The 17,589-nt window shown below is 37.6% G+C and overlaps 1 protein-coding gene across 6 annotated transcripts in view; it reads right to left on the bottom strand.

Annotated features, from left to right (window-relative positions):
- Positions 1-17,589, bottom strand: part of LOC134211429 (four and a half LIM domains protein 2-like) — a 589,158-nt gene that overhangs the window by 282,871 nt on the left and 288,698 nt on the right. The gene's annotated exons all lie outside the window — the stretch shown is intronic.

Here is a 17,589-nt window from a genome sequence, read left to right as displayed (position 1 = left end):
GTGGTTGGTTGCTCATTACCCGAATCACTGAATGAATTATATCCAATTGTAAATTATCAACAGTATCCTTGTGATCCAAACAGGGATAATGCGGTTTTCGAAAACTCAAAGACCTAGAAGAAACAACTGGTTTCTTTTTGCTGTCCACACCGTCGAGCTAAGTAACATTACTTGATATAGACATAGAGTAGCTTTTTACCAATTTTCGTGTATCTAGTTTTCACTAGATGAGATTCGCCATACCAAATGATACATCTCGCAGTCTGGACTTTTGACGACACATTAGCAATAAAGAGTTTTGTGAAATTTAACAAAAAACTGTAAACTGCTTTAAGTATGGTTGAGAGGAGATTATAAAAATATCGGTTTTAATCTTACCATAAAAAAAGGAAAGGAAAAAAAATGCATATAGTGCGACTCGTTTTCTTGAAATGTCGTTATCTTTTTCTTTCAACATTCTCATCCAAAAATAATATTTATGACATACATAGTTGCTATTAATGGCTTCTTTTTTCATCATACATGCTATCCCTGGATTAAATTGGAACCTGAAAACGAAAATTCGTCTTTCAAATTGTGGCTCACAACAAGAAAAGTTTACAAATGGAGACGCATGGTCGTGGGTGGCGTTACTAAGAAATTATCTTTATTGGGCAGAGAGGAAAACTTACTTCATACCTACTTCCGCTGAAATTCTATGCATATTATGCAAACCACAACCATAGGTAACAAGATCCGATTGAGCGATTCAGTTTTATTTTGATCCAACCCGAAGATGTGTTTTACTGACCGAACGTAGCAATTTTTCATGGCTTTTGCTGCGAAACGTTGGGCGAAACCGCACACAAGCAAAGAATCAAACAGGTGCAACGCTGAAGCACTGTGAGTATGAGAGGATGATCTAATATGCACCACTGAGCCATACGGATCAGCATCCCAGTTGGGATGCTTATATATAAATAGTCTTCTTTTTATGTAAAGCCCGTCCACGATAAATTTCGAACACCCATCTTCCAATGCGATTTTTTTACAATATTCATAAACCACTGAGAAGATCAATTTACACAAAATTGAATCTTTCGCTCTATGTTGTTTTTATTTCCTTGTTGGATATTTTATAGGATTCCTAGTACCGGCCCCTTTTTGTGGTACCGGTACTACGATACTAATAAAGTCCAGTGCCGGTAGTACCGGTAAAATACCGGTACTAGAGTATTTTTATTGATGTTGGATTTTGATCTGAATAATTTGCTCCTATTACCACAAATTTAGAATGACTTAAATGTACGCAAGCGGTAATGGCCGCCAATTTACCTGCGGATGAGTTTCAAATTTGGCATTCTGTCCAAAGCAGTAAATAAGAAGGTGTTGATGAAGTAGATCCACACGAAAGATATTTAAGTTACAAGATAAAGATTCAGTTCCCTTTGTTCTGCTGTCCAAAACAAGTTGGGTAATGGGTGCAGAGTTTTAATGGGAACTTAATAATAATTAAAAAATCACTATAATAAAGTTAAGAAAAATGTTGAATAATGTACACCGGGGCAAGTCGAAATGTGGGGTAAGTTGAAACGGAAGCTGAATCTGCACCCGAAATGATCGAATGCCCTGATATTTTTTTTTCAACAAACTACTTCCCTAAGAGCACCTTCTGATTGCCACTTCCGTAAGATTTCAGTTAGTAAAAGCAATCCCTGCCATTGTTTATTTTTCGTCCTTTGCAAAATCCAAACTACTTTTTTTGACGTTCCAATGAAACAGCTCTAAAAATGATGTTTGAAAAAGTTGTTTCATCAAATTTTCATTTAATGTTGAATAAGCAAGATGATTATAAAAAATCGATGGAAGACCCGTTTTAAATTTTGTATTTTGGTCGTTCGAAATTTCTCCGCTTTTCAACCCATCGGTGCAAATAGAAATGCGTGATGCGGGGCAAGTTGAAACAACGATTCAAAACGTCACCCTCGGCATTGATTGTTACCTTTTTATCCAGAATTCAACATGGTCCGTAAATACATTTGGAAAACATGAATTTGAGCATGAGCATGAGCATGATGACCGTGCATTTCGTAGTTGCTACTCCGTGATCGACCAGAACAATCGCAATTGCACAGAGAACCAATGGATGGAAGCATGGGATGTGCTCTGTCCGAGAGCTCTAGTATTTTGGCTAGTCGATAACGGCACTGGCCACGTCTTCACGGACATCGGGGATGGGAAGGAATTGATGATGCAGTCACTCTCCCACTGCAAGCCGAGAACACCTCTGCACTCGCTACGAGTTCCTGCGGAATTTTATTGGAATCTTGGGGTTAAGGTTTTATGGCAGAGGTTCGTCTTGGTTAACGGGATGCCGAAACGAACTTTTTCGCTCATTTCGAATTCTAACAGTTACCTGCTAGAACTTATCAAGTTGTATTTTTTTTTCTTTATTAACGTGATTTTTTATTGTAAATAAGTTCATCACCTCAGTCAAGTTGTAGGTATAGGGATAGAAGATGGAAACGGTACGAAAGCCCATTTTCAGTTCTAGCGATTGCTAGAACATGAGAAATATGTGGAAAGATAAAAAGTAGGAGGAATGGAAAGGGCCTGGTATTGAACCCACAATCTCTTGCGTAAGAGGCAGAAGCGGTAGCCATATGACCACCAAGCCCGTTACATTCGGAAAACATGAATTTAAAAAAAGGTTCAAACTTAAAAATAATATCTAGTAAAGAATAAAATGAAAAGAGGTCATGTTTAAACCGCATGGTCTAGTTTTGAATTCTTAATCTTCTTTTCCTCGTAGTGAGCACAGGCTCTAAAAAATAAAACATGAAGCATGTAAACATTTGTTAACTCCACCTTTCACTTCCCCAGGCCGCTCTTCATCCAATCGAGGATTTTATGACGGATAAGCTGGTTAATTATTGTGAATTTATGGAGAAGCCACAACGGAATTAATCAAGCGCACAATTCAAGTGAATCAAATAGTGAACCACCTTGGAAAGGATCCCGAGTAGTCACCAGTAGGAGCTAATTATTCGGATATTTTTTTAGCGTAGTGTGTTCTCTAAAATTTGGTACCTGAAAGTTGCGCTTGTGACTTTGTTGTATGCTGCCCTAATTTGCATAAGAGTCCCATGGCTGTTTCCCCGACTTGAGTATTTTTTCGTTGAATGTTTCAAACTTTTTTTTGTGTCTTTATTAGGGAGACTTTCAGCCCGAGGCTGGCTCATCTCCGAGAATTTTTCAAACTTGTTTTACATGGCGAAATACAAAAAAAATCTAATAAATTGAATAAAATATAATATAAAATTGCTATCTTTTCAAAAAGTTGACACAATATTCTGTATCTGTATATATTGCTATGGGACAATTAAATTAAGCACATTTAAGTTTATTTTTTGTGTAAAAGAGTATTAAAATCTGGAATGTTACTTTTATGCGAGTAAATATCAATATGAGACAACACAAGTAGGATTTGATTTTAAAATTTCTAGAACAAAACCTACTATTTTGTCAGTTTTTCTTAAACATGGGACAATTTTAAGCTAAATTCTAAAAGAAAATAAAAATCGTGAAAAATTTACATGGGACTCTTAAGTGAATTCTGGCAGTAACGTTACCTTTACACAACCTCGTGCAGCTTGAGTCACACTGAGTACATATAAAAATAGCTCATGTCTGTATATAGCTCAGTATTGGTTGCTTTTTTGTATCTTTTTTAAGGAGGCTTTCAGCCCTTGGCTGGCTCACCTCCGGTGTTGGTTGCTAATTTTTTTATGTATAATCTTTGGCCCGAACTAGCAAACACCGCAAACGTATTCAAAATTTATCAGAGGGTGATTTTTTTACAGCACTTCAAAGTTAAACTTTTAAAAAACCATTTCATCTTGCCTTGGTGTACCTTACATAACTATAAACTGGTAAGGATTTTTCCTTCATTGACATTTAGCACCCTTTCCTCACCAGAAAAAGGTGTTCCGGACAACGACAATCTTTATCTTGTAATTCAAATATCGTTTAGCCACACCACACCTTTTTATTCACTTCATTGTTGAGAATACTCGGCACATCATATGCAGTAGACATCCACTAACACCATTATCCCACAGTCAAGTTGGTGTCCATTACAGCTCGCGGAAAATTAAATTGAAAATTTTCAGAATTTTTCAACACATCTGTACTTTGAGGGGATATATTATTTTATAGTAAATAGCAGAACTTGAGAAATCATTTGCAAAAGACCGTTGGTTTGAGAAACCAATGACCTATTCGGCCAAATGTCCTATTCGGCCAAATGACCCATTTGGCCAAACGACCCTTTCGGCCAAACGACCCTTTAGGCCTAACGACCCCTTTGGCCAAATGATAATTTCGACCAAACGATCCTTTCGGCCGAATGACCCTTTCGGCCAAAAAACCCTTGGCCAAATAACCCTTTCGGTCAGATGGCCCTTTCGGCCAAACGACCCCTGCGGCCAAACGACCCTTTCGTCCTAATGGTCTGTTCGGCCAAATGGTATATTCGGCCTAGTGGCATTCAGCCAAATGGCTTTCGGCTGAATGGGTTTCGGCCAAATGACCCTTCCCCCTTTTCGGTGCTTGTCCTCATGATGAAATGGATGCTCCGGATTTTCCAAAAGATCACTACAGAGACCACACCTTAGTTCGAACAAATGGAATGAAATAATTTACATTCTAGTAATGTCATTAGGCCACAACATCAAATCCATACTCAGAATATGATAACAAATGCATTTAAAAAATCCTGGTGCTTTTTTGATGAAATTCACAGATTTGCCTTTTTGTGGGATCTTCCAGATCTTTCGGAGAAGCACACTGCGGTTTGAGGTGTGCGCCACCGCCAACAGTTTATGGCATCATGCCGCCACCGACATTTTTGCGATGGGTCACCGTTTGAAAAGTATCACGCCACTGATCTTCAGTCTTCCACGCCGATTAAAATTTTGCAGAAATCCGCAGAATTCACCGTGGAAACTCCGAAGAACCAGTGAAATTTTATAATTTCCCGGTTTATATTCCCAAAACAAAATTGAAATTCCAGAGGATTTCTTTTGAAAATTCCATACAATTTTTCCGTTGAAATTTCGAAAAAGCTTTCCATAAAAACTAAAAAGAACTTTCAGTGGAAATTCCGAAAAAAAATCGTCGAAATCTTAAGAATTTCTTTTGAAAAGCCGAAAGTACTGAAGTTCAAATACGGAGTTAATTATCGTTAAAAATTTGGAAGAGCTTTCCGTGGAATTTATGGATAATTTAAAGTACTCCAGAAAGTTAGGTACAAATTCCAAAAAAAATCCAAACAATTTCCCATGAAAATACCAGTGCAAATTTTAAACAGTTTCTTGTGGAAGGGCTAGAGAATTCCCTTTGGAATTATTATTTAATTTTCTGTGGAAATTCTCAAGGATTTTGCGTTAAAATCCAAATAATTTAACTTTGAAGTAAAAATTCTCAAGAGGGAAGCCCGTCTGGTCGAAGGCCACAAAGCTCAAAGCTGTTCGGACATGTCATTGCCGAACAAATCATTAGACCGAAACTCGTTTGATCGAAAGTCATTTGGGAGAAATAGCCATATGGGTAATAATGTCGTTCGGCAGAACAGGTCTTTTGGCCAAAAAAGTAGTCTGAATGTAATAAGTCATTAAGCACAAAATGACGTTTTGGGAGAATTTGTCGTTTGGCAAAAGGGCCACCTGGCCGAATATGTTATTTGACCGAATTGGTTTTAAGGCCGAAAGTGTTGTTTGGCTGAACTGCTCCTTTTGCCGAAAAAATCGTTTGGTCGAATAGTTCATCTTGCCCAACGCTTGGTCGAAATGCTCATTTAGCAGAAAGGGCCATTTAGCCTAACGTGGTTATATTTTTGTCCATATTACTATATGTCAAATGACATTTTCAGTCTTTTGGTCCATTCGGCCTACGACATTTTCGGCCAAACGCCATTTTCGGACAAATGATCTGTTGGGGAAACCAACTTTTTCAGCCAAATTATCAGGTCGACCGTACGATCACTTCGCCAGTCACTTCAGCCAAATCACTTTTTCGGCCAGACCGTTTTCGACCATTATAACCGTTTCTCCCAAATGGAAGTTGGCTAGATAACTCTTGTCTTAACGTGATATTAGGCCAAGTGGCATTTGAAAAAGGATTTCCCTCGAATGGCTTTCGTCAATCGACGAGAAGTACCGTAAGGCCACCAACCATCCTGGTCGACATTTTTGGCCGTATTACTTGTTCAGCAGCTTACACTTTTTGTGAAAATTCCGAAGAATATCTGAACCATTTCCCTTAAAAATTAAAAAAAAATCACGTGAAAATTTTAAAAAAATCCACTACAAATACCAATTTTTATGTGGAAATCCTATAAAATCTGCTTTTAGAAAAAAATCTAAAGAATTTTCTGTGAAAATTTCAAAGAAATATCCGTGGAAACTTCAGAGTATTTTCCGTCAAAATCCGAAAGCTTGGAATGATTTTATAGGGATTAGATTTTTCCGGCGAAAATTTAAAAAAATCTGCTGTTAATGTCTTAAAAATATTCTGAAAAAAATTTCAGGTAACAAACGCAACAGAAAAAATCGCCACGCCGATTCACGCCGCCGGTGGCTAAATGGTATTCAGCTTGACGCCGAAAACGCTGCCGACCAAAATTATGACAAACGCTGACGCCGACGATTTGCGGATCGGCCCATATCTCTAACGGTGGTCACAACCGTCAGAACCCATGCACGAACCAACGGGATATTTTCTAAGCTTTTATTTTAATGAATAACGATTATTTGTGCGAAAGTTATATTTTCTGCAATAAAAAAATGGCTCGATTATCCGGAGTGAAACTTTTTTCAACACTCCGGATAATCGAGTCCGCCCTGTATAATAATTTATTTATTACCTTTTGTGAAGAACTAAATCCATATCAAAATTAACATAATTAAAATAAAAACAACATTTTTTTGATTCTGAAGATCGCACAATCAACGAAACTCTTGAAAGCAAATGTCTGGCTATTGATTCTCCCCAATGATTCTATTGTAGTTTGTAGTTTTTTTTTATATATATCTTGTTTTTCATGATACATAGACAAATATAATTCGGGTCACATATTGTAAAGATGCAATATTGAAAGATATTCCAAAAACTGGGTAAATAACTTTTAAATGCATCCTCGGAAGCAAGTCCAACGTTTATCCCCACACGAAACATTCATTTTTAGGACAAAAATCTACCCCCAGCGATTAGACCGAATCAAAACTCCGGCCCAAAATGATCCAATCTTTCAATATATTCAAATTATCTGTATGTTTTTCATTCTCCAAAGCACGCTCCAGTTGGGAATAATTATGAAGTCACATATAAACTTCATAAGTGCTGGCTTCATAATTACTTCCATCAATCGAAATGCACTTGAACACCTTACCCATTTCACATTGAACCCTTACCCATTTCACATTTGAACCACGGCCACTTCGAACCGGGATACACAATTCCAACAAAATCCAACAGTACGAGTCAAGTACGAGACACTGAAGACGGCCTTACTGTTGAGGTCGAAATACGTATCTGTCAAGGTACAATCAAGTGGTGGAATTAAATGGGATGGTTCAAACTCGTCTTATGACAAGGGAAAATCCAACACTTAGAATAGAGATCCCGATCCGCAAACATGATCACTTTGTATGAAAACCAATTCCCGGTGTTCCCAAGGGTGAAGACAGTAAGAAGAAAAAGAAGACCAGGATAGTTTAAATAGGAAATTCCTCGCCAAATTGTTCCGTCCTTGATGAATTTCAGCACCGCTATTCCAATCTTCTAGCTGGCGTTTCTCCTAGGAACATGAAAAGGTTCTTTCTTTTTTGTAATTTGGTATCAGCACCGTGCTCAGATATAAAATAAATTTTCTGGGTGCGTCTACTTCCTGGTAGTTTCCGAACAATTTCTTCCTTGGCTGCATTCGTTGAAAACTTTCCAGCCCTTCTCGCACCACATGCTTTAGAATTTTGCTGAACATTAGCAACCAATAAAACTGGACAGAGTTTAGCCATGTTTCGGTTCTTCAGGTAATTTCACAACAGTTTTCTGATAAAATTAAATTGAAAGATTCACAAAAAACATGACATTTTTTCTCGACCGCTTCGCATCACCTTTATGAACAAAGTGCACTATCATTGTTTAAAAACGAATTTTAGAAATAAATGTTCAATTAAAACTTCACACACAGTTATAATACATTTGACGTTTTGTGCCAACATGTGATTTGATTCCTTATGAATTAGAGTAGTTCTAGTCTTAACAATGTTTGAAAATTCCAACTTTCAAAAGTCAAGTTTAATTTTTTTGATAATTTGGAAATCCTGGCAGAATTTCAGGTAATTTAGTTGCGATTTAGATGTGGCACAAAGATAAATATGTATGTATGGCAATTTGCATGGAAAAATATGAAATTTGTTCAAGCCCTTCAAAAACTGTCAATAGACCAATTCAAATGATTGTAGAGTTCGATAAAAAGAAAGCTACTCCACATAAATTCAGTTTTTAAATGTAGTCAATTGCTGTAATAATCTAATCGATAACAATTAAAATACATGATTTCCCTATCCAGCCGTTTCATACCATCTTCCCCCGAACTTTTTTTTATCGCGCTTAGAAAATATGTGCGGTTGTCATCCATCCACTCTCGGAAATGCGAGTTGCGTCTAGAGATCCGTGCGTCTAATAAGTTGCCCGGTGACAGGTGCCGATTTTAGAATCCACACGCGACCCGGATGGCGATGATGGTGGTGTGGTTTTGATTTCGTCGGAAGTCGGTGAATTTCAGAAATTTCATACACCACCACCGTTTCGTTATATATTTCGGCCGTGTCTTTTACGACTGCGAATTAATCTACTTGGGACAGAGTCAAAATAAACCGGCGGCATACGAAGGACAGGAGAATCTGACCCCGCACAGGTCCAGCGGTTTCTGGTGGTTTCCATGTTTTGATTTATAATTGGGGAAATGGAAACAGAAATTTTCGAAAGAGACAAGACAACATGATAATTTGATATAATTGGAAAATATTATAATGTGTTGAAAATCCTTCAAACGATTCATAAAATATGTTAATTTGGGAATATTTAAATGACAATTTTATCATAAATTTGTATAGAAGAAATAGCAATTTCAATATCTTACCTATACCGTGGCTTCTTTTTCAAATTGTGGTTCAAAATAAAATGGATAAACAAATGGAGACGCTTGATCGCTAGTGGTGTAATAAACTTTACTGGTCCGAGTGGAAAACTAAAAAGCCAGGCAGTATGAATACGTTTGCTTTTTTAGCCTCATTATAGGTATCTACTTCCGCTGGAATTCTATGCAGATATATAAACAACTAAATCTGTTACATAGGTAATGTTATCCAATCAATTTTATTTTGATTAAACACGAAGATGTATTTCTCTTTCTGAACGCAATAATTTTTGGATTTTACTGCTTTCATAAAGGCAAGCATATTTAACCCTTTGGAAATCAAGGGGCCCGAAACGTAGTTGGCTACACGTTCGCCTTACAAGCGATGGTCATGGGTTCGATTCTCAGCCCCTTCACCAAACCCTCGTCAGTCGCCGGATGCGCGGCCTATACGGTGGCGTATTGGGAAACGCCCTTACCGTTGCGACTGCCTGATGACGACTGACAAATTGTTCTTCTCGGAGGCATTCCTTCAACGTACCCGGATAAATTGCAGCCGAACAATGCAACGATCATTTGATTCACGACACGAATAAATGGACACAATGGACTCACGGTGAGATGGATCAGCAACAACAACAATGAATAATGGAAAATCTAAAAATAGATTTTGTGTGGATTCTGGCACCAGAATACCATAGTAGATCTCGGCACAATAGCGGTTAAGTAACACAAAGGATCAACCAAATAAAGAAAGGAATAATAAAAACCCTTTGGGAGTTTTGTTAATATGTACGGCAGTTTTCCTGTACTTTTTAACTACGTTTACTTTACCGCGTGTAGTTCGGATCTTGAACTACCAATCCAGTAGTACACAGTCCAAAAAAAATCCGAAATGTCGTTTAGCCCTGGGACGCATATTACCCCTATTTACCTGATATAAATCTGGCAATTTCGCATATGCTGTTATGCAGATTGAGGGGTGAAGAAATCTAGCACCAGTTGGTTGGATACATGGAAAATTGCGCCTTTCGGTGGTTTTATTTTATTATTGTTGCCAGAGGTCTTAAAAATGAACGTTCTGAAACTGCACAACTCACAATGTTCATTAATAGGTTTTACAATGACATAATGAATTCTGTCAAAGTCCGTTATGTTCCTTTTTAGTATAGTCTACAATAAAATAATTATTCATGAATGTACATATGAGGAAGGTCATGAAGCTTTGTTATGAGTTTCCGAAAACAGTCATCCCACCTTCAACATTGCATTGCGCTGTAAGTCATTGAACCGGCGTTATTTACAAATGCTGGCGCACATTTTACAACACACGGTTAAGCAAGTTTGATTCAGATGTTGATCAAATTAAATCCCCTCTTGCCTCTCATTCACGGGCAAACCAATCCATTAACGACCGGGACCACACATTTTTTCCCTCGTAATCGAACACCGACGATCCATCCAAGCAACTAAATCGATTGCCATACCGCATCGTTCGACTATGTTTTGTTTATATTCTCGTGATCGTGGCGCATAACAAATTAGCATAATTTATCATCTTCTAAAAATAAGTAAGGAATTAAAACTCCTCGCTGCCTCGCGGATTCATTGCTCGTAGAGGGAAGTTGACACCATTGTAATGATGAATGTAGGAAAACAGTAATTGACAGTTATTCTTCTTCTGCTCAATCAATACAATTTGTACACAGATAAAATGATTTTCTCTATCAGTGGAGATAACTTGTACAACAAAAGGACGTATATTGCTCCACATTCAACAAACTTTGCACAAACAACTGGGACATTGCCCCTACGTGTGTTTATCAAGCTCCATAAATGACCTTAAGTAGATCGAAAATCAAACCTATAGTTCCCGGGTCTCCAGTAGCCTTGCGAGCAAAGGCGTAGGATTTCCAATCCGAAGATGGCGAAATTCGATTCTCGGTCCAGTCTACGATGTTCAACATTCTCGACCCCCTGAGCATAGTGTATATCCATTGTACTTGCCACATAAGATACATACTCATGCAATGGCGGGCATGAAAAAGCTTTTTAATAACTGAGGAAATGCTAATAGAATACTAAGCTAAACAGCAGGCTAAGTTCCAGTTCGAATGTAGAGCCATTGAAGAAGAAGAAGAAGACCTTTATCATGGTCTTGCTTTATAGTCGTGCATATGACAGCTAGGTTAAGGAAGACCCCACCCACAATCAGGATTTTATGGAAATGGACAGGAAAAATTTGACCGTTTTGAAACACAAAGTGTCAAACTAATTTAGTTGACAAAACCAAACATTATCTACAACATGACAAACAATTAGTGGTCATATTTAGTATATTGAACTCTGTATAGGGAAAACATATTTAATGCTAACAGCGCCATTTGCATTCTAGTACTTAAGCTTCTACTTTTACTACTAATCCAACGAAACAAGTAATATTTATTATAAATTCAAAATCATTTATAACTGTATTTTGCGCGCGAGACTCAAACTTTTGTAGACTACACAAAAAAGGTCCAAACTAGCATGATGTCCTTGACTATAAACCTACTATAAGAGTACTTTAAAATCCTTCTCAAACCGCCCGCAAAAAAAAAAGAAAATTTGGTTGCGGCAGCTGTCAAAATGTTCTCTTTGAAAAAAGGAGAAACAAAACTTTGCAGAAAAATAATAAACAAAATAAATTTTTGATGGAAATCAGAATAGAATATTTTTAAGGAATGTTTTTCAATGTAATTCCATCGAAATGAGGGGCTCGTTCGATTTTATGGTGAAAACTAGTAAAAAAATTGAACGTCACGCGCTCTCAAAATAATGTAGTTCTGGACATTATATTTAAAATAATTATAACAGCAATATCCACGATCTCCACTGAATCTGTTTTTATTCCACTCCAATATATTTGTAATACAAATCAATTATCAAAAAAATGATTTACGCGGTAAAAACATTGTCTAATTATGAAGTTCAGTGATTAATTTTTCCTGTTTGAAAATGTTTCTCCATTTATTATATTTATTTTTTACTATCCCCCCTCCCCCTTAGCCTCTTGCAGACCAGTAGCACAAAAAGTTACCTGTCATAAGACGAGTTTATACAATCCCATTGAATTCCACCACTTAATTGTATCTCGACAGATACGTATTTCGACCTCAACAGTAAGGCCGTCTTCAGTGTCTCGTACTTGACTACGGCCGTCTTCAGTGTCTCCGGAACCTTAATCATTTTAATAAACTCACAGGAGGAATGTGGGAATATAAAGGATTAGTATGATATAAAAAATTAAAAATGTCTAGAGAGATTCTGAGAAGTTTAGGCCGGCTCCAGTTGGACACTTACATAAGACAATTGTCAACTGAAAACATTCAGTAGACCAATGAAGAATGTTTTGTTTATCGAAGACTTTCCACGACTGAAGCGGCAATCGAACTCTCAACTCATAATACACATCATATAACTACCAAAGATTTAAGGGAGTTTGTTTCTATGAAATCGAGCTATTAGCATCATATTGAATGTTTTAGGTTGATTGGAGGAAAATGTCATTGACGATTTTATAACTTTTCAAAATATATAATGCAGAAGGTGTCCCGCTTGGCCCAAGAAAAATTTGGTCACTTTATACTAGATCCGAAAAAGCCCGTTGCTATGAAAAACGACAACAAAACAAATGTCGTTTGCTGTTGTTGATATGTTTGTTATTGTCCGAAGCTGGTAGTAGTAGCCTGAAAATTTGAACATATCGACATAAGCAGAGTAAATCCTGAACAAAATATGATCAGAACACATCGAGATAAAGAGATATCGAGATAGGGAGGTTATCGAGATGAAGAAAGCCCAAACGTATGTAGATTGAAGGGACTAAGGAAACCATCGACCATATAGAACATCGAGATGAGAGTCGACTGTATATATAAAAATGAGTTTGCATTTCCTTTGAGGCAATATAACTCACGAACGGATGGACCGATTTGCAAGATTTTCTCACTAATCGATCCGTCTTGGGGGAAATTTTACTAGGAAAATCGGATAATCATAAAAATGCTAATGTCAGGTGTGTTGTAGAGAAGGCAATCATAATCGCATTGAAATCGATCTAGAGTGCTACGCGACGCTGCAAACAGATCAACTTTTGACAGTTTGAATGCAAGCAAAACAAACCCGAGCAAGATCAGCTAGTCTATATAATAAAAATGAAATGGTCTGTGTTCGTATCCGCTTATGGATTATCTTCATTCCTTCAGCAAATATGTTAGTTATCGTTTCCGACGGGTTTATATGATATTTTCTAATGCAAAAATTACGAAAAAGGTTGGGTAAATCGTGAAAAACTAAAATTAAGAATCGTATGGAAATTTCGCATGGGCAGTTCACAAAGCGCATTTTCGCCTACTATGCAGGACAACGTCTACCGGGTCGACTAGTTATTTATAAATATGGAACCAGAGTAATCGAATCGTGTATCAATTTGTGCTGACATTCGTGATGAAATGTTTTTTTTTACAACTCTACTATCCTGGACCTATCAACCTCAATAGATTTCAAATAATAAATTTTTGACCGTGCGATGAAGAAACGAATCATGCACTTGTTGAAAATAATGTGCATTATTGTATAACGATTACTGTTCAAAGATTATGGTGCCCAAATAAACACTTTTAACTATTACCTTCACGGTACGAACCACTCTCAGGCAGGTCTCCTTCACGAAAAGATGGGTTTTGTTAGAACTTCTCGTCATAATTCTTTTTGTAATATTTCAACAATTATCGAATCTTCAAATTAGCTCCACAACGAACTAAATCAAGTTGTTTCCTTATCAAATCCGTGCACAAACTCTTTAATCGAGACATAATTGGGCAATGTGTAATGTCAAACAATAAAATCAAATACATGGGTAGGTATGTATCGATCGACTGTGTTATGTCTTTTGACTTGGCCATTAATTGCATTAATTGAATCAGAATGTCATCTGTTTCGGCTTCTTCCACATAAAAAATATTCATGTTTCCTTACATGTGCAAATGCAAAAAATGACGAACATGGCATTGTTTGTCAAAATGTTAGCGTTTTTATTTTACTTCATTGAGGGGACAGCTTTTAGGCATTAATGTTTAAATAACGTGGTGATGGATATTTAAAAAAAATGCGGTTTGAACTTGAAATTATGTTCTTGAAAAAAATGATCAAAAGGTTCGGCATTCGAGCAGCAATTAATATTTGTTCTGCGCGACCCACCAACAATTCGCTCGCAACCCCCCTGGGGGTCGGGACCCACAGTTTGGGAAACCATGTTCTAAACAACTAAATTAATTGTTCGTCAAGTCCACCTTAAATCGTATTATTTTAAGCATTTTGCATCGAGAAACATCCGAAACAAAAAGTGGGGATCATGTGTGTCCAGTTTCCCCTACGCTTTACGTTCAGTTAGGTAGGAATATATCCAACGAGTCAGGCCCATTCTGTCCAATTTATCAACGGTCAATAAATGCGGCACTCGATCAAACGCTTTGGTGAAGTCAATAATCAATACCGTCTTACCCTATTTTTTTTTAATTCTTACCATAATGAGCTTGAGCTTGAGCTTGATTGACTGCTCGTAGTTGCTACTCCATTATGACCAGATCAGCTGTTCTTGCACAGGGAACCAACAGATGTTTGCTTGGGACTAGCACACATCTTCAATGTACAAGTACTGGTGATCTCATTTGTTAGGTCATACTGGCGCCTGCCACGTCAGAATGCAAGTCAATGTAGGGAAGGGGGAGGAAATGATGATGCAATCACTCGCCCACTGCAAGCCGAATATACCTCTGCACTTGCCACGAGTTCATGCGGAATTTGTTGGAATTTATGGGTTAGGTTGGAGAGGCAGAGGTCCGTCTTGGTTAACGAGCTGCCAATGTGATAGATAGGAGAAGGTAACTGATGGAATTTCTAATTGGATGTAGGAAACGAGCTCTATAAGTTCATTTCCAATTCTAGCAGATTACTGTTAGAATACTCAAGTTGAAGGTATAGGAATAGTAATGGAAATGGTATGGAAATCCATTTCCATTTCTAGCGATTGCTAGAACATGAGAAATAAAGAGAAAGATACAAAGTAGGAGAATGGAACGGACCTGGGATTTAACCCACGACCTCCTGCGTATGAGGCAGAAGCAGTAGCCATATGACTACCAAGCCCGCTCTCTATTTTTTTTAAATTCTTACCATAATACTTAAAAATTCTCTTTACACTTTTTGTCTCATCTCAGAAAAATATAATTAAAAAATAATCTAGAAACTCGTTCACTCTCATTTCCTTTTTGGTTTGGTCTTTAATTTTTGGTTTCGGACCACTGCTGGACGGTCGGTTTCGGACGACTTTTTCGGAAATTGCCGCGTTGTTCATACGATCTAACCTAAGTAGTGTGAAACATAGCCAAGACCATAGGCAATAAGGATAACTTATCGTTCAATTTCTCAATGCACGCTAAAAATATTTTACCGATATCTCCTGCAGCTAAAAAATCAATTCAAACACAATATGGCGTAGTCAAAACACAATATGGCTCGGAACCTCCGAAAACACAACCTTGGAAGATGGCTGCCTACGTCCAAATTAGTAGTACTGTGGCAGTATTCTACTGACAATAATACAGGCATATTCGCCGACAACGCCATCTGTGAGATAGACCGGGGGTCGGTTAAGCACTATTCCATATTGATTCTGTCTTCACCGATCATTTTGATGTTGTGATGTACTTTATCGACGACTTGTTCATCCAGCTCCATATGTAACTCCAACCCATGACATTCCAGCAATACTATGGGAAGTCCGAGTCGATTTCTCAATCATAAAAGATGCCGATGGGAAGGTCTTCTCGTCAAATCCTTGCAGTCGCAGCACCGCGAGTTCACGGTGACCGTCACTAGGACGATTCCGAAGAGGGGATCCCCTTCGTGAAAAGGGCCCTTTAGACTAGGCATACTTCCTTGTGTACCAAAAATAAATGCTCTGAAATAAGAAAGTGATAACCAATCAAGCCTCTTATCTTAGTTCTTTGTCGACTAATTGAAGAAAAGGCTCGGATACGGATAGGCTCAAAAATAGAAAAGTTTTGAACAATATTCATATTTCGACGACTTCAGCAGATGTGACCTTCGGAGCGAAGGAAATATCCCCCTTAGGAAACCATCTACAACCCAAATTTTTGTTTTCGCTCGAAATCACTGTTTTGCTTTCTAAAACCGATCTGAGCACGTGATGGGCAATTGAAATTTTCAATTCGCAATTTTACTAATTTCAGATTTTAAACTTTTTTGAATTTTGTATCGTTACATTTCTCATCAAATAAAATAGTTTCTTGAATCAATTCCTCTTTTTTGATTTTTCAACATATTTGTAGTTTAACAATTCTTGTTCAATGCAGACTTATTACAATTTTTTATATTTTAAGGCCTATTTTTTATTTTCCGTGTAAGAAGTTGGATAAATATTTAAATTTCTTTCAATAAAACGGCAAATTCTTTGGAGTCTAACAAAAAAAGAACAGAGTATTCAACAACAGGCGATGATTGTAGCCGTTCAACATTTGAAGATTTCCCTTAAACATTATTGGAAAATTTTATTTTGGGTTTAACTTCGCAAAATTGATTTAATGTTGTTGCCTTTTTCGTGCATTAGATAGACTAAAAAATGAATAAAAACTTTATAGTGTTTAATTTATGAAAAACGAATCTTGACCATAACTATTTCGATTTAGCCAATCCCATATTTCGATTTGGCCCATTTTCGATAGGAAACATCGGGATAGGATTCCCCGTCGAATGAAACTTGTTGCAAACAAACCTGTTAAGGACAAGTATAAACAATTCGAGCGAGTTCTTTTTGCGCACGTACATACATACACAGTAGAGTGGGGCGCAGTTGTATGAAAAAATGGGGAAAGATCATTTGGCTGAAACCCATCCGGCCGAAAGCCATTTGGCCGAATGCCACTAGGCCGACATTTGGCCGAAAAGGTCTTTTCACCGAAAGGGTCATTTAACCGAAAGGGTTCATTTGGCCGAAAGGGTCGTTTGGCCGAAGGGGTCATTTGGTCGAAAAGGTTTTCTGACCAAAAGGGCCGGAAGGGTCATTTAACCGAAAGAGTCATTTGGCCGAAAGGGTCGTTTGGCCGAAAAGGTCATTTGGCCGGAAGGGTCATTTAGCAGAAAGGGTCATTTGGCCGAAAGGGTCGTTTGGCCGAAGGGGTCATTTGGTCGAAAAGGTCATCATACTGAAAGGGTCATTAGTCCGAAAGGGTCATTTGGCCGAAAGTGTTATTTTTCCGAAAGGGTCATTGGCCGAAAGAGTAATTTGGCCGAAAGGGTCGTTTGGCCGTAAGGGTCATTTGGCCGGGAGGGCCATTTGACCGAAA

This window comes from Armigeres subalbatus, chromosome 2, assembly GCF_024139115.2.
Source record: "Armigeres subalbatus isolate Guangzhou_Male chromosome 2, GZ_Asu_2, whole genome shotgun sequence".
Lineage (NCBI taxonomy): Eukaryota > Metazoa > Arthropoda > Insecta > Diptera > Culicidae > Armigeres > Armigeres subalbatus.
Note: the sequence above shows the minus strand (reverse complement) of the source record. Positions and strands in the feature narration are given on the sequence as shown.